The sequence below is a fragment of the Triturus cristatus genome, chromosome 3_2, assembly GCF_964204655.1.
Source record: "Triturus cristatus chromosome 3_2, aTriCri1.1, whole genome shotgun sequence".
Lineage (NCBI taxonomy): Eukaryota > Metazoa > Chordata > Amphibia > Caudata > Salamandridae > Triturus > Triturus cristatus.
This window is the reverse complement of record NC_140584.1, coordinates 900,054,561-900,074,936: the sequence shown is the minus strand read 5'-3', so window position 1 is coordinate 900,074,936 and position 20,376 is coordinate 900,054,561. Positions and strand designations below refer to the sequence as shown.

The 20,376-nt window shown below is 46.2% G+C and overlaps 1 protein-coding gene across 1 annotated transcript in view; it reads right to left on the bottom strand.

The window, feature by feature from the left end:
- ULK2 (unc-51 like autophagy activating kinase 2) overlaps positions 1–20,376 on the bottom strand; it is a 604,281-nt gene that overhangs the window by 418,552 nt on the left and 165,353 nt on the right. The window lies entirely within an intron of this gene.

Here is a 20,376-nt window from a genome sequence, read left to right as displayed (position 1 = left end):
ATAACAAAGACTATTTAATGAAACAAAAAATAACTAAATTGCAGAAAGACATACAGAAATTTGACAAGGAAAGGGTTTACCCATACCTTAAAGCCGACTACACCTCTGACAAAACAAGCTACTCCTCCGATGACACCTCAGATAGGAGAGACTCTAGCGATAGTAACTCCAGCGCTAACAACTCTAGGAAGAATCAACGGACCAACAGGTTCTACAATGGTCCCCCCTTCCATGGCCCCCCCATGTTCCAAGGTCCACCACCACCACTACCATTCTGGCAATTTCCCCAATATCAACATTGCCCCCCTCAGTTCTTCAATGGTAATAACCAACCTTTTTTAGGCAGAGGCTGGGGCAGAGGAAGAGGGCGCAACAGAAGAGGCACACAAAAACAGGTCCATTGGCAAGAACCACCGACCAGTGGCATGGACACCAGGAGCAGAACGAAGGACAAGAGGAACTAGTAGTGAATCTCTCACACAGGATCCTCACAGCCCCTGAAAAATCACTGCTACAAAAAGGACTAGGCTTTGTCCCCACCCCGAGGGTTGACAGGTTCAGGGATCATTGTGAAATTCACAACCTGTTTCGCAAGATACGTCTTAAATCCTTTTTCCAGGACCAACCTCAGAATGAAGAAAGCGACTCAGGATTGAGAAACCCCTCGACATTCACTCCACAGAATAACATGGTTCCTGTGGAGGTCCTCACTTTTGAAAAAGCAGTCATGAAAGAGCTGAACTTACCTTATAGGGAGGCACCTTTCCACAACTTGACAAGACATGAAACCCTGCTATTGAAGAACCTCTCTGAGGACACTTCTATCACTATCAAACAGGCAGACAAAGGTGGGGCTATTGTGATCCAGTCCACCACTGATTATGAGACTGAATGCAGACGCCAACTCACTAATGAGAGATATTACACCCCCATAGCGTCTGATCCTACCCCTCGCCTCAAGACTACCATTTCCACCTTGGTTCATGAAGCTGAATCCAATAGTTGGATCACCCATAAAGAGGCGGAGTTTCTTGTGACTCGTGAACCCAGGGTCCCCTTCTTTTACACCCTTCCTAAGATCCACAAGGGGACGACCCCGGTCCCAGGACGACCGATCGTGTCTGGCATTGGCTCGCTTCTCGAACCGTTGTCTAAGTTCTGCGATCACTTTTTACAACCTTTGGTACGAGACACACCTTCATTTATCAAAGACACCACCGACGTCCTCAAAATCATTGATGACTTTCCAGACACTGGTGTTATTGACTATCTTGTCACCTTGGACGTGGAGGCCCTCTATACGAACATTCCCCAGAGGGCCACATTGGCAGTTATTGAGTCAACACTACGGGCACTCGATTGGTCATCACCCACACCAGTCACATTCATTGTTGATTGTGCTACCTTGGCTTTAACTGAGAATTTTTTTGAATTCAACAGACAACTATACCATCAAAGCCAAGGTACATCTATGGGTAGTACCTTTGCTCCCAGTGTAGCGTGTCTATACATGGCAGATTTTGAAAAAAACGTGATTTTGAATACTTCGAATCCGTTCCATGATAACATCACACTTTGGAAACGATTTATTGACGATATACTCGTCTTTTGGCACGGTACACACACTGATTGTGTAGGTTTTATACAATGGATTAATGAGCAAAATGAGTTCCTCAGATTCTCCCACACAATATCAGAACACTCAATACCTTTTTTGGACCTGAACATCACACTATTCGATGGCACCCTCACCACCACACTGTACAAAAAACCCACTGACCGCAATAGTCTACTGCGTTATGACAGCCACCATCCCAAAACACTGAGGGATAATTTGCCCTTTGGGCAATTCTTACGCATTAGACGTAATTACACTAGGGTATCTGACTACAACACAGAGACTAGGGTGTTATCAACTAACCTGACGGCCAGGGGCTATCCCACTAGATATGTCCACAACTCTATGAAAAGGGCTAAGAATAACCCACGTGAGGCACTCCTTGAAACACGCACTAAACCTGCAACTGACATCTTGACCTGTGTCACCTCCTTTACATCTGATTCCACTAGGATTAGAAAGATCATCCTGAGGAACTGTAGTATTCTAGACACGGGTAATCTCAACATACCCAAACCTAGGTTTGCCTATAAACGCACACAGAATATCAAGGACCTATTGGTCCACACTAGACCTAGATTGAATACGACTGGTTCACAAAGGACAATGTGGGAGTTACCCCCAGTCAGAGGCCACTTCCCTTGTGGTTCCTGTGTAGTGTGCAAATTGACTATCACCTGCAAGGACATCACTTTCAAGAATGACTTCCACTGGACACTGACCAGACATACCAATTGCAACACTAAAAATTGCATCTATATGATCAAATGTCCCTGCGATTTAGTTTACATAGGCATGACTACCCGCATGGTTAAGACTAGGATAACGGAAGACAAGAGCAGCATACGTTGTCAGAGAGTTACAACTAAACTCTACACGCACTTCACATCATATCGATGCTATCAGCTGGGTGGTTTTAGAAGCGCACCCACAGATCTCTCAGAATGCATTGTTCAAACTAGAACAAAGATGGGTCCTCAGATTATCTTCACATCTGACTGGCTTGAATGAAGATATCCCATGGTCTGCACTCATTGGATGAGATCCTCCCTGATACTGCTTGAGGCTTCTATGTAACTTTGTGTGATTGACATCTCACACAATCGTCCAGCTAGGTCTTGTGACCTTTGCCCCTCACCACTCCCGTCTGCACGTTCTCGTGACTTTGCTGTACCTCTTAGTAGTAGACTAGATCTTGTATAGATCCGTTCGGTGTTTCTATCCGCCTGTACTGCACAGGTATTTTCACTTGCACCTTCCTGCTTTAATTTTTAATTTGTTATTTTTAATTTTTATCTTTTCATTGTTTCCCCAAGCGGATTATTACCGTATTGGTTTCATATTTATATTTACGGTTGACATCCCCCTAGGTATATCCTATTTTCCCGTTGCATCATGGCCGCCGTGATTGTTTCCTCTACCCCAGTCTCCACCTCGATCTCACCCGGGTTGATGGCTATCAATTACCACTTCCCGGATGCTGCTTACTTCATTTTCACTTTATTTCCCTGCTCTATCATGGCCTCCCGTACCGAAACGCCTCCACCTATGGGGATCTGTTCCCGCGGTCACAGGCTGGTTCCGGATGCTGGCAGTTGGATTTCCTGCCTGCTCCAACATGGCCACACGGACAACAACTCCTCCTCCAATGGGGATGGGCTCCCGTGGTCACGAGACGCCACTCACGGCTCCCGGGTTCCTTATCTGGCCCGCACCCGATGACTCCTTTACCCATCCCAGGTCCGGCGGTAGGGGTAGGTCTATGAGCACACGCGTCAACCGACGCAGGTGAGTGGAGCACGCTTTTTACTTTCCTGACATCCGGATACCTTCCGAGGTGAGTCTCCTTCTACGGAGGGGTCTTTTGGCGCCAATCCAGCTTCTATGACACCATGGGCGCCACCGTCCTTGCACTGACCCATCCGCTGCCAGGGGTTACGGCGGTCACCGCTATGTCTATGAGGATCCCATGATTTTATGGAAAATGTTCCCTCTAACCATCTGGGCGGTGGCACACCTGAGCCCCTGGGTATGATGGCCACCATGGCTGCACACCACAACGCCCATGGGAGTGCATTACGAGGTATTAGGCTGCCTTTACCTTCCTGAACTTTACTCACCCCCTTGGGGTCATGGGATGACCTCACTTTTTCTTCGCGCACGGGTTTTGAGTTTCACGTCCTTTAATATCTCCCCCCTTCCCGGTTTTTACCATAGGACCCACGTTGGAGTCCTTTTACCCGCCGGTCACTGCTGCAAGATTGCCTTGTCAGTAGCATAGGTGAGATTTTCACCTTTTTTTCCCCCCTGTTTCTACCCATGGTCCTGTCACTGTTTTCGCCTCGTCACAATTGACTATTGACTACCCACTTGGGAGTATGTTACCACCAGTTTCTTGATGATTTGAGCTGACTTTATCTTGTGAGTGCAATTTATTATGTGCTATATTGTCATGTGTTGTCTTTTTCTCCTATTTTCTTAGGTTACTTCTGAGCACCTATTAGGTATGTAGAATCCACACACCTTTGCTGTAGATAGTTCGTATTTTTGATCCTGAGGAATTGCCGTGACCATTTATTGGCTATCTAAGCATGAAACATGTTGATCTTCTTGAGCGTAGGGCATACATAACTAGCGACATAACCACTAGTGGCTATACCCACCTCAATTTCCATTTATTTTAATTAGGCTGTTCACCACTCTAATAAATATTCATCCGTGGACCAACAGTACCTATTTTAATAGTTCCACTACATCTACACACTCTAGGGCCCCTTACCCCCACAGCACCCTTCGGCAGGAACAAAAGATCCCCGCTAAAGAGCCCCGTTATTGGGAGCCCGTCAGGAATTGCAGCGCCGACCTGATGAGGGGCAGGCTCAAATGATGAAGCATGACACCTAGCTTGCTGGGTGTGTGAGAGCCCTAGTTCCAACAAGGGTTTTCCCCCCCTCCGTGACACATGACAGTTCTACTGACAACACAACCCTCCCCCCCTTATGTTTTTCTTCGACTAGAGGAACTTTGTACCTTTTTTGTATTACTAGTTGTCAGGGTATGTACACTGGACCTCTTTAAACTTACCCTCCTGTACCTTATTTTGTTGACAGGGAAAATTAAGGCACAGCTTCTCAGTTTACCATAGAATGGGATACCTTCAAGGTAGTCATATAGGAGATATGCATTAACACCTCCAACTGAGTCAAGGCAAACGCCTGTGAGGGAACTCCTAGATGTAGAACAAAGCGAGGACCTAGAAAGGGCAGTGGTAGAAGAACCCGCGAGATAGACCACGATTGATAGAGTTGACGAAAACACTCCAATCCCTAATAGAACGTGTGTGCTGTCTGCACTATAAAGAATACCTCACGTGACAACATGGAGAAGGGGATCGCTTGGGCTGCCTATTGGCTTGGCTACTGAAGTTGGAGACTCTGCTGAAACCTATAGATGCCATCCGACAGCACACAGTCCACATAGCCATGACTCAGGGAGCCATTCATTGCATACTTGCTGAATATTATAAATCTCTCTACTCAACCACAGAGACTCCATGAAGTACTCATATTTAGCAATTTCTAATGAGGGCCCAAATACAGAGACTTACCACAGCGCAGACCAAGGCTTTGGAGGCGGACATGGAGTTGGTGGAAGTGAGTACGGCCATACGCCAACTAGCAGGAGGAAAGACTTCAGGGATGACCGCCTACCTCTCGAGTTCTACACAGCATACCATTCCAAACTGGCCCTTAGATTACTCCACATGTACACAGAGGCACTGTGAGTAGGTCTTCTCCCGGAGTCCACAAGGGTTGCCATTAGACGTCCAAGCCTACAGTCCGCTCTTGTTACAGGCCACAGAATACAAAATACTGAGAGGATCCTTGCGAATAGGCTTTTACCTTATTTACCACAGTTAGTACATCTGGATGTCCCAGAATGTAAAACAGATTTAAATACCCGCTGTAAACAACAAATAATGGCTCAAGACCCGGAACCCCGACAGTACTATACCTCGAAATTGCCATGGTCTTCGATACCCTGCTGTGGCCATACTGGTTCTCTGTGTTATCAATGATGGGGATCAGCAACGGCTTCTTGAAGTGGATACATTTACTCTACACAAAATGTCTAACTAGGCTCCACACAGATGGCACCTGCAGCAAGTCTCCCGACTAGAATGCCTTTATCCACAATTTTGTCTTTGCCCTAGGGCTGCTTGACTGTTTGATGCGAGTATAGGGCCACAAGGTGGGGAATTTCAAGGGGAGGCACAAACATCACACAGCAGCATAGTATGCAGATGATGCATTAATATTCCTAAAAGACCTGGAATAATCATTGCCCCTCCCAGTGACTATACTGACAGAATTCTGACAGAAATCAGGCCTCAAAATGAACTGGGAAAAGTCCTGTATGTTACCACTGAAATGTCCATCTACGACGGATAGACCCTCCTATCTTGGAGACACGCTACACTGGGAACCCACGCTACACTGGGAACCCATCACTTTCAAATAGCTAAGCATACAGATTTACATACAGAATCGGAATTAAAAAGTGGTAACCTTGACAAATGTGCTGCATGGATATGCGGCACACTGCCATTTTGGCTTTGCCTGCTGCTCACTTCCCTTTGTTGAGTGGCTATTATCAAAATTGTTTTTTCCACGATTGTTGTATTTATAGCCCTACCCCTCCACTTACCAAAAGCGTTCCTTCGGGAGTTCGGCTCCCTATTTTCAGAATTGATATGAGGGGACACAGGGTAGAAGCTTAGCGATTAATATGGCTATGCGCCTATTGGCCAAGGGAGGCATGGGAGTAAAGACCCCAGGAGTCTATTATATAGCGGCTCAGGTAGTATGGATGATGTGATGGTTAGCGGAAGTGACCGACCCAAAACACCAGTACTTAGAATATTTACTGCAAGGGGGGACTCTCCTGAAATTGCTTTATGAGAGAACTAAACCAAGACACACCTACCCTCGGGCAGTCAGGGTCATAAAGAATTGCTGGGACAAGTACACTAAGAAACTGGGGGCAGTGCCCCCATATTCCCCCTATCTCCCGGTGCTGGCGATACCGGGTTTAGCTGACATTGCAGATCACCACACTACACAGACATGGGCACAGACGGGAATTGATACACTGGGTGATATATAGATGCTGACAGTAAAGCACTCGCATTCTGAACATTAATTGATTATTTTGGACCGCATAAAAGTAGTTCCTAATCTACGAACCGGTGCGTAGTGTGCTCCGTAGCTAATGTCACACAGAGGAGCTAGACCACCCCACTCTGAGACTCACAGTATTACTGACACACTGGACACATCGTAAAGCAGTGATGTGCATGCATGGTGCTTTTGCCCCATCATTTCAATTCCATTGGCTCCCTTGAAACTCAAATGGGAAGAAACACTTGGCTACAACATATCGGACAAAGAATGGGGGAAGATTTCACCCAACTCAGTTGTACCTCTGAGAGGAGCATGGGAACTAGACCTGGGACTCTTGGAGGACGAAGACTGGGAGGAGGAGGTGCAGAGTCCTCGTGAAGTGCCTGGTGAGGGTCAGGTTCTGCCTTATTCAGTTGCGTATCCTCCACAGGTCTCACGCTTGCAGGACACACCTGCATCGGTGGGGCCGGGGGACATCTCAATACTGTGCAAGGGGGTGTGGGGAATTGCGCTCATTCTTTCACATTCTTTGGGAATGCAGGTACATTCACCACTACTGGAAGGAAGTAACACGAATAATGGCGGAAGTCTCGGAGGAGGAGGAGATCCCATCAGAACCACAATGGTTAATTTTATGTGTAACGGGCGAGATAAAGTGGCCGAAGTACGTAATGATTTGGCTGAAAATTGCGGCAACAGTGGTGAAAAGGAATAAGGGGTGGGGAGCATCCAGACTGCCGGACCCCCGGGACTGGGAGGAAGATTTAGACTGGTGCTCAGAGGCCAAAAAGGTAACTTACGCAGCTAGAGGTTGCCCACGAAAATGGAACAAAATATGGGGGCGGTGGAATACGTATAGAGGAATTTAACAGGGAAAGACAAGGCAGGCATACAATGTACATGAAAGGAGAGGAGCGCTGTCTCCCAGGGGTGCTACAACAACAGTTGATGATGGTTTGTAAAAATGCGAACAATAGGTTATATTTACAGTGTGAAAAGAGTGTTCACATTTATTGTAATATTGGTGTACGAAGATGCACTGAGCGAAATTAATAAAAAAGTTTTTAAAAAAAATAAAAAGAAGGGGGGGGGGGAGATGCTGGAATACAATAAAATGGTGAATAGGAAAGCACTATTCAAGCAAGTATACAGAACTCAACTATTTACACTGTACTTACCTCTCCCAGGCGTGCCTAGCTAACATCTACCCAGGGCTTCTGTCGGACTGCCTCAGCAGACTTTATCAACATGTTATCTACTGTCCCCAAATTTCCCCCTACTGAGCTAATATCCTTACACTTCTGACAGACTTGACCGGCAGACCGTTGCATACACAGCATTTGTGTGCCTACAGGGGCGTTACCCAAGACCGAAGTTAGCCAAACATACCTCCAGATTCATAGATTTTGCACTACTCCTAGGGAAGCAGGCGATAACTATGCCCTGGAAGGCATGCAAGCCCACGTCAAGGGTATCCTGGCTATGGGAACTATTTAAATGTGCACAGTAGAGATAAATATACTGACTCACATTTATCAACAGAGGAGGAAGGGATCTGCACCGCTGAATGGGACACCTTACTCCTGATCTTACAAGCCAAGTCTGATGACAGGCCCCTGTGACAGGAGAACACCAACCACAACTACCCCCAGACAAGGAGTCTTCCACATGTACCTAATCACCTCGGATTAGCAGATGTATAACACACCATTATATAATGTCACAGGGGTTCTGGGAACGATGCACGAAGTCTCAATTGAGGCATTACACAACACTGGTACAAATAGCAATGATGTACATACAGAGGATAGTGAGGTGTAGTGGGAGGGTGAATTCGGGCTATACAGAAAATACGTTTTATCTATATGCTCCGGCAAGAGGTGAGACCAAAGCACGTATGTATATGCTTTTTGTCAGCTACTGTACCGGCAACAACTCCTGACATATGCATGGGGCTATGATAATTTCTTGAAAACTAATAAAGAGCATTCGAGAAAAAAAAACTACATTTTGAACCGCTCCATCCTTCCCATCAATATTTAAATGGCAATTTCTGAATGAAAAAATTCATAATTTTTGTATTTGTTTGATGTGTATTTAGTTGTGTATTTAGTGAATTATTTGGAGGTACAACTCGTAGACCCTGCTTAGGTGGGGGTCCCCGGGATCCAGTAGTGATAAAGTGGAGATCCACATTAGTCAAACGGTTGAGAACCGCTGCTCTGGTGGTTATGTTGCAGACTCAACATTGGAATACCAGCTTCCCATCTTGGTAAATGGTGTTATCCTCAGCAAATCAAATAATACATTGTGCCTAATTTTGCTTTCCAGAGTGTGCCTCGCAAGAAATGTATTTCTGACATCCGCTGTCTGAGTGAGTCTGTGTCCCTCAAACACACAAAATGCTCATAAACTGACAAATATATCAGGTAAAGCTCCTTGACGCACAACTGCAATCACTGTTATTATGTTCAGTTGTTTACTGGCACTTCGCCATAAGCCGGTGAGAGTTCAAGGAAACCGATCTATGTTCCCAGCCAATATCTTAGGCTGTAAAAACAAAACAAATAAAATGCATCCAAGTGGAAATACTGGCCATGGGAGAGTAAGATGGGCTGGATATGCAAGAGATGAAACATAAAATAAGGAAGACGTGTGAAAAACAAGTAGGGGGAAGCGAGGAGAAACATTTGCACTTTGCAGACTGCGTCTCACTTTTTATGATCTTAAGCAGGAGTACCCCACTAAGCATATCTATTAAACACTACTTCAGAATGACGTAAATGAAATAAACACCCCGTGCGTCCCTGGACTGTTTGCTGTGACACCAGGAGGCAGCTCCATCTAACCTTAGTGTGGGTCTGGGACAAACCAACTCAACTCGACTCCCCCCGCCCCCCTCCCTTAGCTACAGAGTTCCCTAAAAAGTCAACATCTTTACAGGAGGCCTCAGGAAGTCTCACTCTTAAATGGTATATAAATAAAAAAAAAAAACATCAGTACTAGTAGATGCATTCCCGCTTTCCTTCCCCTGGTCTCTCGAGACCTCGGCGGGACCCTGGAAGAGTTCATTTCACTTTCTCAGGCGCAGCAGTGACGTACATACAGGAGAACAGATTTGTTTTTGTTCTTTTTCTCCGAAAGAGCAGTTCTAGGAATCGCTAATCTAAATGTCATAAAAGCAGCCGGACCCAAGTTCAGGCCTCCACAGAACAAGAGAGGCAGGCGGCTCGGGTTTCAGTAAAGTTCTTATTTGTTCCACACAGTCTAGGTGCAGCCTGGGGTCTGGGGCCTTCCGTAGGCATGTGAGCTGCAACCTTAAAGTGACACACACCACCCACCCCCTGGAGCGCTGCACAGCCTGAGCGTGCTCAAGTCATAAGGAGACAACGCACTGGCGGCAAAAAACACGAACACCAGCTTCCGACCACGGCTAGGGGAAAAGAGGGCGCTGTTTTGTTTTTTCACTAATGCTTACTTGAATAAAGTGGTCAAATGTGTGACTCTTTTGCCTTGTAAACGGTTCGTTTAGTTTATGTGCTCGCTGTGCATGTATATTAGTGTCCTACGCCGTTCACGGGCTTTTTACTCAGACCAAGTCCACTTAGCTTTCCATCCTTCCATGGCCTATGAAAAAATGCCTCTCACTTGGGTGACACCTAGATTTTCAGTGCCACGAGGAAATGCTTGGCTGCATTTATTGATTGGCTGATTGCTAGGTTATGTTTATTTGTATAACATTCGTATGTCATATTTTGGCTTCATGGCGTTAGGTGACAAAAACCAAAATGCGCCTAAAATTTAATTATGGATCCTCATCACTGAACAAACATGATGACCATGTGAGGAATTCTGACGGAAAAAATGCATTGGCAGAGCCATTAGGTCTCGCCTTTGGGGCCAAGGGCATTGCCTATGGGTTTTAGCCATGCTACATAGCATCCCTGATCCTATGCAGCACGGCTAAATAATAAAAAAATAAAGCAAAAAACACTTTTGGGCTTGAACGGTGGCGTCATGCGTGCGCCAGCAACATTTCACAAGTGCTTTTTACAGTTTCGAGTGGGATCAGTAACTAGCATGAAAAAACCCCAGGGAGGTGAGCGGACAAAAAATGGGGGACGCGGGTAGAGGAGGGGTTAAGCAACTCTGCGAACAGAAACAACACAGATGTGGCAGAAAGGCACATGATGAGACAAAGCAACATTGACAAAATCGTAGAACCACATGGCAAGACAGAGCAACATGGAGACGGGGAATAAAAACAAACGGTGAGGCAGACCTTTATGGACGTGGGGGATCAAAATGGAAGACGGAAACAACATGGGGGGGGGGCAAGAGAAGCACATACAATGACAAAACAAAGCAACAGAGATGGGGACACACAACGAATCACATGGCAAGACACAGCAGCATGGAGAAGGGGGTAGACGCACATGTGAGGCACAGCAACATGAAGATGGAGGGGCAGAGAAGACAGGGGGGAGAAAGCTGGAAAACACATGCACTCTAGTAGAAGGTTTAACTAAAGAATAATGTAGCACCCATACAGTATATGGATACAGTAATGGGTACAAGGTACAGGGGAGGAGCAAACTCGCAATAGGGAAGTAAACCCCACACAAGACACCAAATAGGAAGCAAGTAAAATAGAGAGACAATAAGACCAACCAATGGAAAACAATGAGCAGTCCTTAACTGTAAGCAAACAAAATATCTGCCAACGGATCTAAAAATTATGGTCTTAAGAGCTATTTAAAGTAGGAATTGTCCTTATAACAATAAAATTCTACCCCCAAAATTGTGTGAAGCCCTCATAGTAGCACTGCTGAAGCCTGATAAAAATCCTGATAAAGCAGAATCATATAGACCCCTATCATTAATCAACACAGACGTCAAAATATTGGCTAAGATTATTGCTACTAGGCTACAACCACTCATGCCTACTATAGTTCTGCCTGACCAATCTGGCTTTATCCCAGCTCGTTCCACTGCACATAATCTACGCACCATATTTGCTCTACTACATCAACCTAATCCGGAGTTGCAGGCTGTGGCGGTGCTGTTAAACGCAGCCAAGGCCTTCGACTCTGTCGAATGGACTTATATGTTCCGATTTTACAGGAAATGGGCCTACCACCCATGTTCCTCAACTGGATAGCCCTATTATACAATCAACCTACTGCCCGCGTCAAGGTTAATAGACACACCTCAGCAGCCATACCCATACAACGCAAGACCAGACAAGGCTGTCCATTATCCCCTCTACTGTTTGCTATTGCATTAGAGCCTCTTGCCTGTAAAATACATCAGAAATATGGACACATGGCATTGCGATTAAATTTAAGGCCTATTAAGATCCCGAAGACAACCTCTCACCTCTCTTGAGGGAATATATACAATTCGGTCGCTATTCGGGCCTGCAAATTAACTGGGGAAAATCAGCAGTGGTTCCATTGACGGCAAATACCAGAGCACCACAAATGGAATTCCCGCTTATATGGCAGGTAGATCCCATTAAATATCTTGGAATTTGGAAACATAGAGACCCTGAATTAATACTAAAGATATAACTATGGCACTACCATAGACCGCATGGAAACACAAATAACCAGATGGATAACCCTTCCTCTCTCTATGGCCGATAGGATTTCATTAATAAAGATGGTATTATTACCCAAGCTCCTATATCTCTTTATCAATATACCAATACCTCCTACCGCTTCAATTTTCAAGCGGCTACGCACAAATTTCATTAAACTGATCTGGGCTGGTAAACAAGCGTGCATCAGTCTTAACATTATGTCACTTCCGTATGCTTTGGGCGGATTCGCAGTCCCAGATATATATCTATATTATCTTTGCACTCAGGCGCAATTCGCATATTTTTGGTATCCCCGGTACAGTATTTGCCACACCTTGCTGTGGAAGACGGGGATGCTGACCCAGTCCCATTATCCAGTATTCTCACGCATACGTGGCCACACTTATTGCAGCAGGAAATAAAACCGATACGCACAACCTCACAAGCCTGGCAACGTATTGGTCAGTTAGCGAATAAAATGCTTCTATATGCTCCGAATATGCCATTGACCCATCACCCCGCTTTGTCAGTCACACTGGAAAAGAAGAGCATGTTACTCCTAGAACAGGTAGGCATGGCACAAATGGGAGACCTCTACCTGAATGGGACGTTTATAACTCCCGCAGATTTGTCTTACATTAGCAACCAATCACTGTTATTCCGATTTCTTTATCACAGATTAAGGGCCGCTGTCCGGGAACTGTACCCCTCTTATCCTGCCGAACCTGCCACATTGAAGTCACTGCAAATGTTAATAACCACCGCCAGCCACTCAACATAATTTCACGACTATACTGGTTGATACAAACGGACATTGGCACACAGGCTGTCAAGGCACGCGATAAGTGGAACAAAACCTTAGACACTCCCCTCACAGACGATGACTGGACATCATGCTGTACACTCACCACACTGCTAACACCAAATGGAAATCTGCACATCATCCATTGTAAGTATATCCACCAAGTCTATCACACACCAGTTAAATTACATAAATATGGATTGCGTGATACTGCGAATTGAAAGAGATGTGGCTCCGATCGGGCAGACTTCTTCCACCTTGCCTGGGCCAGCGCCAAGATACGGCAATTCTGGGAGGCGGTAATTTTCCATGTAGGGACTCTCATATCCTGTAAGATCTCCTGCACACCACAGTTATGCTTATTGGGCCTTCGTATACCTGCAAAGTCAACAAGGAAGAAACTGGGTGCCAGAATGTTATTAGCTAAACGTAGTATAGCCATGTGCTCGGATAGCAAGAAAACCCCCACACTAACCCGCTGGTGGCTAGATGCTGTCTATTGTAGAGATCATTTTGTAATATACGCTGAAGAATTGCCAACTGCTTCCAAGCCGTTAGATATGTGGGAACCACTTACTGTATATTTCCATGAACATCCAGACATGCTTCAGACTAACCCTTAATTTACATAGTTGTATTTTTTTGTTTTTATGGAAATGCTGCTGGGCCATGCACATGTGAAACTGAATACTGTAGGGGGATGCGATGTATAGGACTCCTCTTTTTGTACTATGCTGGTCAGATCTGTAATAACTGTGATTGCCACTATGTACGATTATCAAATGTTTAATAAACAAAATGATATTAAAAAAAAAGTAGGAATGGTCCATAAAAAGATTAGCAGCACACTATGCATGTTCAGAGATGCACTCAGGCTGGGAAACTGACTGAGGCTGCATCAGAGGACACCATCAGGCTGTCCATTGCCATTAGAAACACTGAACATAATCCAAAATGGCACTAAGCATATAGTGTGGACTCAGCAGAGGGTATAGCAAAGTATATATTTGGCAGTATGTGCAGTTTGTAGAGCACATGCAGCGGGCAGGCCAGTTGGTCTGCAGAACACATTTTTAGAGGGCATGTAAAGGGAATACAATGAACATTAGGTCTGCACTATGAAGGGTTGTGGAGGCCTGCAGAGAGAACATTACAGCGAGTGGAGGGAGAGGACAAGTAGTCTGCAGTTTGAGAATGTCTGCATTTTAGAGGGCATGTAAAGGGAATACAATGAACATTAGGTCTGCACTATGAAGGGTTGTGGAGGCCTGCAGAGAGAACATGAACAGCGAGTGGAGGGAGAGGACAAGTAGTCTGCAGTTTGAGAATGTCTGCATTTTAGAGGGCATGTAAAGGGAATACAATGAACATTAGGTCTGCACTATGAAGGGTTGTGGAGGCCTGCAGAGAGAACATGAACAGCGAGTGGAGGGAGAGGACAAGTAGTCTGCAGTTTGAGAATGTCTGCATTTTAGAGGGCATGTAAAGGGAATACAATGAACATTAGGTCTGCACTATGAAGGGTTGTGGAGGCCTGCAGAGAGAACATTACAGCGAGTGGAGGGAGAGGACAAGTAGTCTGCAGTTTGAGAATGTCTGCATTTTAGAAGGCATGTAAAGGGAATACAATGAACATTGGGTCTGCACTATGAAGGGTTGTGGAGGCCTGCAGAGAGAACATGAACAGCGAGTGGAGGGAGAGGACAAGTAGTCTGCAGTTTGAGAATGTCTGCATTTTAGAGGGCATGTAAAGGGAATACAATGAACATTGGGTCTGCACTATGAAGGGTTGTGGAGGCCTGCAGAGAGAACATGAACAGCGAGTGGAGGGAGAGGACAAGTAGTCTGCAGTTTGAGAATGTCTGCATTTTAGAGGGCATGTAAAGGGAATACAATGAACATTAGGTCTGCACTATGAAGGGTTGTGGAGGCCTGCAGAGAGAACATTACAGCGAGTGGAGGGAGAGGACAAGTAGTCTGCAGTTTGAGAATGTCTGCATTTTAGAGGGCATGTAAAGGGAATACAATGAACATTAGGTCTGCACTATGAAGGGTTGTGGAGGCCTGCAGAGAGAACATTACAGCGAGTGGAGGGAGAGGACAAGTAGTCTGCAGTTTGAGAATGTCTGCATTTTAGAGGGCATGTAAAGGGAATACAATGAACATTAGGTCTGCACTATGAAGGGTTGTGGAGGCCTGCAGAGAGAACATGAACAGCAAGTGGAGGGAGAGGACAAGTAGTCTGCAGTTTGAGAATGTCTGCATTTTAGAGGGCATGTAAAGGGAATACAATGAACATTAGGTCTGCACTATGAAGGGTTGTGGAGGCCTGCAGAGAGAACATGAACAGCGAGTGGAGGGAGAGGACAAGTAGTCTGCAGTTTGAGAATGTCTGCATTTTAGAGGGCATGTAAAGGGAATACAATGAACATTAGGTCTGCACTATGAAGGGTTGTGGAGGCCTGCAGAGAGAACATGAACAGCGAGTGGAGGGAGAGGACAAGTAGTCTGCAGTTTGAGAATGTCTGCATTTTAGAGGGCATGTAAAGGGAATACAATGAACATTAGGTCTGCACTATGAAGGGTTGTGGAGGCCTGCAGAGAGAACATTACAGCGAGTGGAGGGAGAGGACAAGTAGTCTGCAGTTTGAGAATGTCTGCATTTTAGAGGGCATGTAAAGGGAATACAATGAACATTAGGTCTGCACTATGAAGGGTTGTGGAGGCCTGCAGAGAGAACATTACAGCGAGTGGAGGGAGAGGACAAGTAGTCTGCAGTTTGAGAATGTCTGCATTTTAGAGGGCATGTAAAGGGAATACAATGAACATTAGGTCTGCACTATGAAGGGTTGTGGAGGCCTGCAGAGAGAACATTACAGCGAGTGGAGGGAGAGGACAAGTAGTCTGCAGTTTGAGAATGTCTGCATTTTAGAGGGCATGTAAAGGGAATACAATGAACATTAGGTCTGCACTATGAAGGGTTGTGGAGGCCTGCAGAGAGAACATTACAGCGAGTGGAGGGAGAGGACAAGTAGTCTGCAGTTTGAGAATGTCTGCATTTTAGAGGGCATGTAAAGGGAATACAATGAACATTAGGTCTGCACTATGAAGGGTTGTGGAGGCCTGCAGAGAGAACATGAACAGCAAGTGGAGGGAGAGGACAAGTAGTCTGCAGTTTGAGAATGTCTGCATTTTAGAGGGCATGTAAAGGGAATACAATGAACATTAGGCCTGCACTATGAAGGGTTGTGGAGGCCTGCAGAGAGAACATGAACAGCGAGTGGAGGGAGAGGACAAGTAGTCTGCAGTTTGAGAATGTCTGCAGTGCAATCGGAGTCTGCACAAGATATGCAGGTGATACGCAGATACTGTGGTTCGGCTGAGGAACTGCAGACAACAAGGAAAGGGTTTGTAGGCAGACTACAGCGGGCTGTGGGTTTGTTGACTTTATGAAACTGGTGGAGTAGGCAATGGATGTGCAGACAGTAAGCAATGGGCAGAGTGTTTGCAGGGAATCTGTGGCGGGTAGTGGGTTTGCAGATAGTATTGCAATGGGCAGAGTGTTTGCAGGGAATCTGTGGCGGGTAGTAGGTTTGCAGATAGTATTGCAATGGGTAGAGTGTTTGCAGGGAATCTGTGGCGGGTAGTGGGTTTGCAGATAGTATTGCAATGGGTAGATGGTTTGCAGCGAATCTGTGGCGGGTAGTGGGTTTGCAGATAGTATTGCAATGGGCAGAGTGTTTGCAGCGAATCTGTGGCGGGTAGTGGGTTTGCAGATAGTATTGCAATGGGCAGAGTGTTTGCAGGGAATCTGTGGCGGGTAGTGGGTTTGCAGATAGTATTGCAATGGGTAGAGGGTTTGCAGCGAATCTGTGGCAGGTAGTGGGTTTGCAGATAGTATTGCAATGGGTAGAGGGTTTGCAGCGAATCTGTGGCGGCTAGTGGGTTTGCAGATAGTATTGCAATCGGCAGAGTGTTTGCAGGGAATCTGTGGCGGGTAGTGGGTTTGCAGATAGTATTGCAATGGATAGAGGGTTTGCAGGGAATCTGTGGCGGGTAGTGGGTTTGCAGATAGTATTGCAATGGGCAGAGTGTTTGCAGGGAATCTGTGGCGGGTAGTGGGTTTGCAGATAGTATTGCAATGGGCAGAGTGTTTGCAGGGAATCTGTGGCGGGTAGTGGGTTTGCAGATAGTATTGCAATGGGCAGAGTGGTTGCAGGGAATCTGTGGCGGGTAGTGGGTTTGCAGATAGTATTGCAATGGGTAGAGGGTTTGCAGCGAATCTGTGGCGGGTAGTGGGTTTGCAGATAGTATTGCAATGGGTAGAGGGTTTGCAGCGAATCTCTGGCAGGTAGTGGGTTTGCAGATAGTATTGCAATGGGTAGAGGGTATGCAGCGAATCTGTGGCGGGTAGTGGGTTTGCAGATAGTATTGCAATGGGCAGAGTGGTTGCAGGGAATCTGTGGCGGGTAGTGGTAGTGGGCTTGCAGATAGTATTGCAATGGGTAGAGGGTTTGCAGCGAATCTGTGGCGGGTAGTGGGTTTGCAGATAGTATTGCAATGGGCAGAGTGTTTGCAGGGAATCTGTGGCGGGTAGTGGGTTTGCAGATAGTATTGCAATGGGCAGAGTGTTTGCAGGGAATCTGTGGCGGGTAGTGGGTTTGCAGATAGTATTGCAATGGGCAGAGTGTTTGCAGGGAATCTGTGGCGGGTAGTGGGTTTGCAGATAGTATTGCAATGGGCAGAGTGTTTGCAGGGAATCTGTGGCGGGTAGTGGGTTTGCAGACAGTAAGCAATGGGCAGAGTGTTTGCAGGGAATCTGTGGCGGGTAGTGGGCTTGCAGATAGTATTGCAATGGGTAGAGGGTTTGCAGCGAATCTGTGGCGGGTAGTGGGTTTGCAGATAGTATTGCAATGGGCAGAGTGTTTGCAGGGAATCTGTGGCGGGTAGTGGGTTTGCAGATAGTATTGCAATGGGTAGAGGATTTGCAGCGAATCTGTGGCGGGTAGTGGGTTTGCAGATAGTATTGCAATGGGCAGAGTGGTTGCAGGGAATCTGTGGCGGGTAGTGGGCTTGCAGATAGTATTGCAATGGGCAGAGTGGTTGCAGGGAATCTGTGGCGGGTAGTGGGTTTGCAGATAGTATTGCAATGGGTAGAGGGTTTGCAGCGAATCTGTGGCGGGTAGTGGGTTTGCAGATAGTATTGCAATGGGTAGAGGGTTTGCAGGGAATCTGTGGCGGGTAGTGGGTTTGCAGATAGTATTGCAATGGGTAGAGGGTTTGCAGGAACTCTGCAGTGTGCTTGCAGACAGTATGAAGTGGGCAGAGTGTTTCTAGGGAGTCTGTAGTAAGCAGTGGGTCTTCAGACACTGCAGTGAATTCAAGACTCGCAGAGAGCATGCAGTGAGTGGATGGTTTGTAGGCACTTTGCAGTGGCCCTGCAGACCATTTGCAGAGTGTTTCTATGGAGTCTGCAGACACTATGCCATGAGCAGAGGATTAGCAGAAAGCATGCAGCGGGTAGAGGATTTACAGGAGTCTGCAGTGAGCCTGCACATAGTACCCAGACAGAGGGTTTGCGGGGTGTCTACATTGGCTCTAGAGTATGCACTGGGCAGAGTCTGCAGGAAGACTGCCGCGTGCATATGGTTTGTAGAGAATCTGCAGTGGTCTGTAGACCGTATGCAGATTGCAGAGGGTTGGTAAGGAATCCGCTGAAGGTTGTGGGTTTGCAGACAATATGGAATGGACAAGTTGCTTGCAGGGGAATCTGCAACATGTCTGCAAACCTTCCAGACAGTATGCAGCGTGCCGAGGGTCTGTAGGGAGTCTGACTGCAGAGGGCAGTGAGACTGCAGAGAGGCTCTACAGAGAATCTGCAGTGGGATCGCACGTGCTGGTGAGCTCTCATTATTCACTTTCACACCTCTACACAATGAGCCTTTTAGCTGCAGGCCCGCTGCTGTGTGCCAGCGTGGGCTGGGAATGATTAGATTACATGTTCTTAATAATTCTTTCATAAAGCATGGCGCGAAGACAGCAGCAGCTGCAGCCGAGAAGCAGCTCCCCAAATTGGACACTACCTTGGATTAAACTCACACTTCAGCTCAAAGGGAAGCGGTCTATCCTAAGAGAATGCCGTCCACACACCACCAGGACATACTTCCCATGTGGACCAATCTGCACTGCAGTGTGTCAGGGATACCCTATGGGCTACCCCAGAGGAAAAGAATCGCTGCCTTGAGGGGTGCTTGATACAGGATTGCTTTGGACTCGAGTTATCACTCGAGACCAGATATCAACATTGTGAACTCCTCGCTCCGAGCTAGACAAGATGGCATCATCTTGCGCTGAAGTGCCATGTCTTGCATGGCACAAAGATGTATTGAGACTAAGGTCTAATAGATCATGGAGGCTTTTAAAAGATCAGGAGTTGTATTGCGCCCACGTAAAAAGATCTTTGGGGAATTGAATCAGCATTTGTCGAAGGTGGACAAAACAACATATGGATGTGAAGAGTTGTCTGACCGATATCAGAGATTTGTACAGTTGCCAGCGTTTCAACCTTGGAAGCTGACGTGGATGTCGTGGATGTCCTGAAGAACAACTCGAAAGGCTCAGAGATTTGTGTTCTGCGAATTCCTTCTTTAACTGATGCAGAGGTTTACCTACAAGGTATTTTTCTTTGTGAATACATCAATTCTGAGACTCGTGAGTTTAAACCAGTTTTAGTTGTGCATGACAATAGACTGCCCACTAGAGGTCTGCCAGGAGTAGGCCACAAAGAGTGGACCTTTCTGGTGGAGTTGTCTACCCAAAAGCAGAGAGTGGATCACAGGTATAGCAGAAAAGTAAGGAAATCTTTTGGTGAAACCATCCTGGGTACGCATCTTTCTGGAGCTCCTAGCTTGTGTATGTGGCAACACTATGGATTAATGAGTCAAGAGTGACATTTGTGTTTTGAAAACACTAAGGCTGCCCACAACTATCCATAAGAGAAGAGACAAGACTCTTGACTTTTGTAGGGGTATCGATCACTGACCGGTTCCAAAGTATTTTTTAGTAGGTAGTGTGTAGGGGCCATGCTGGTCCGATTTTCCCTTGAATGGCTGGTGGATGTCGTGTGTAGCTGTAATGCACCCTGTTCGGATAAGCTATGATAACCATTCCAGATGGATTTTATTTTTTG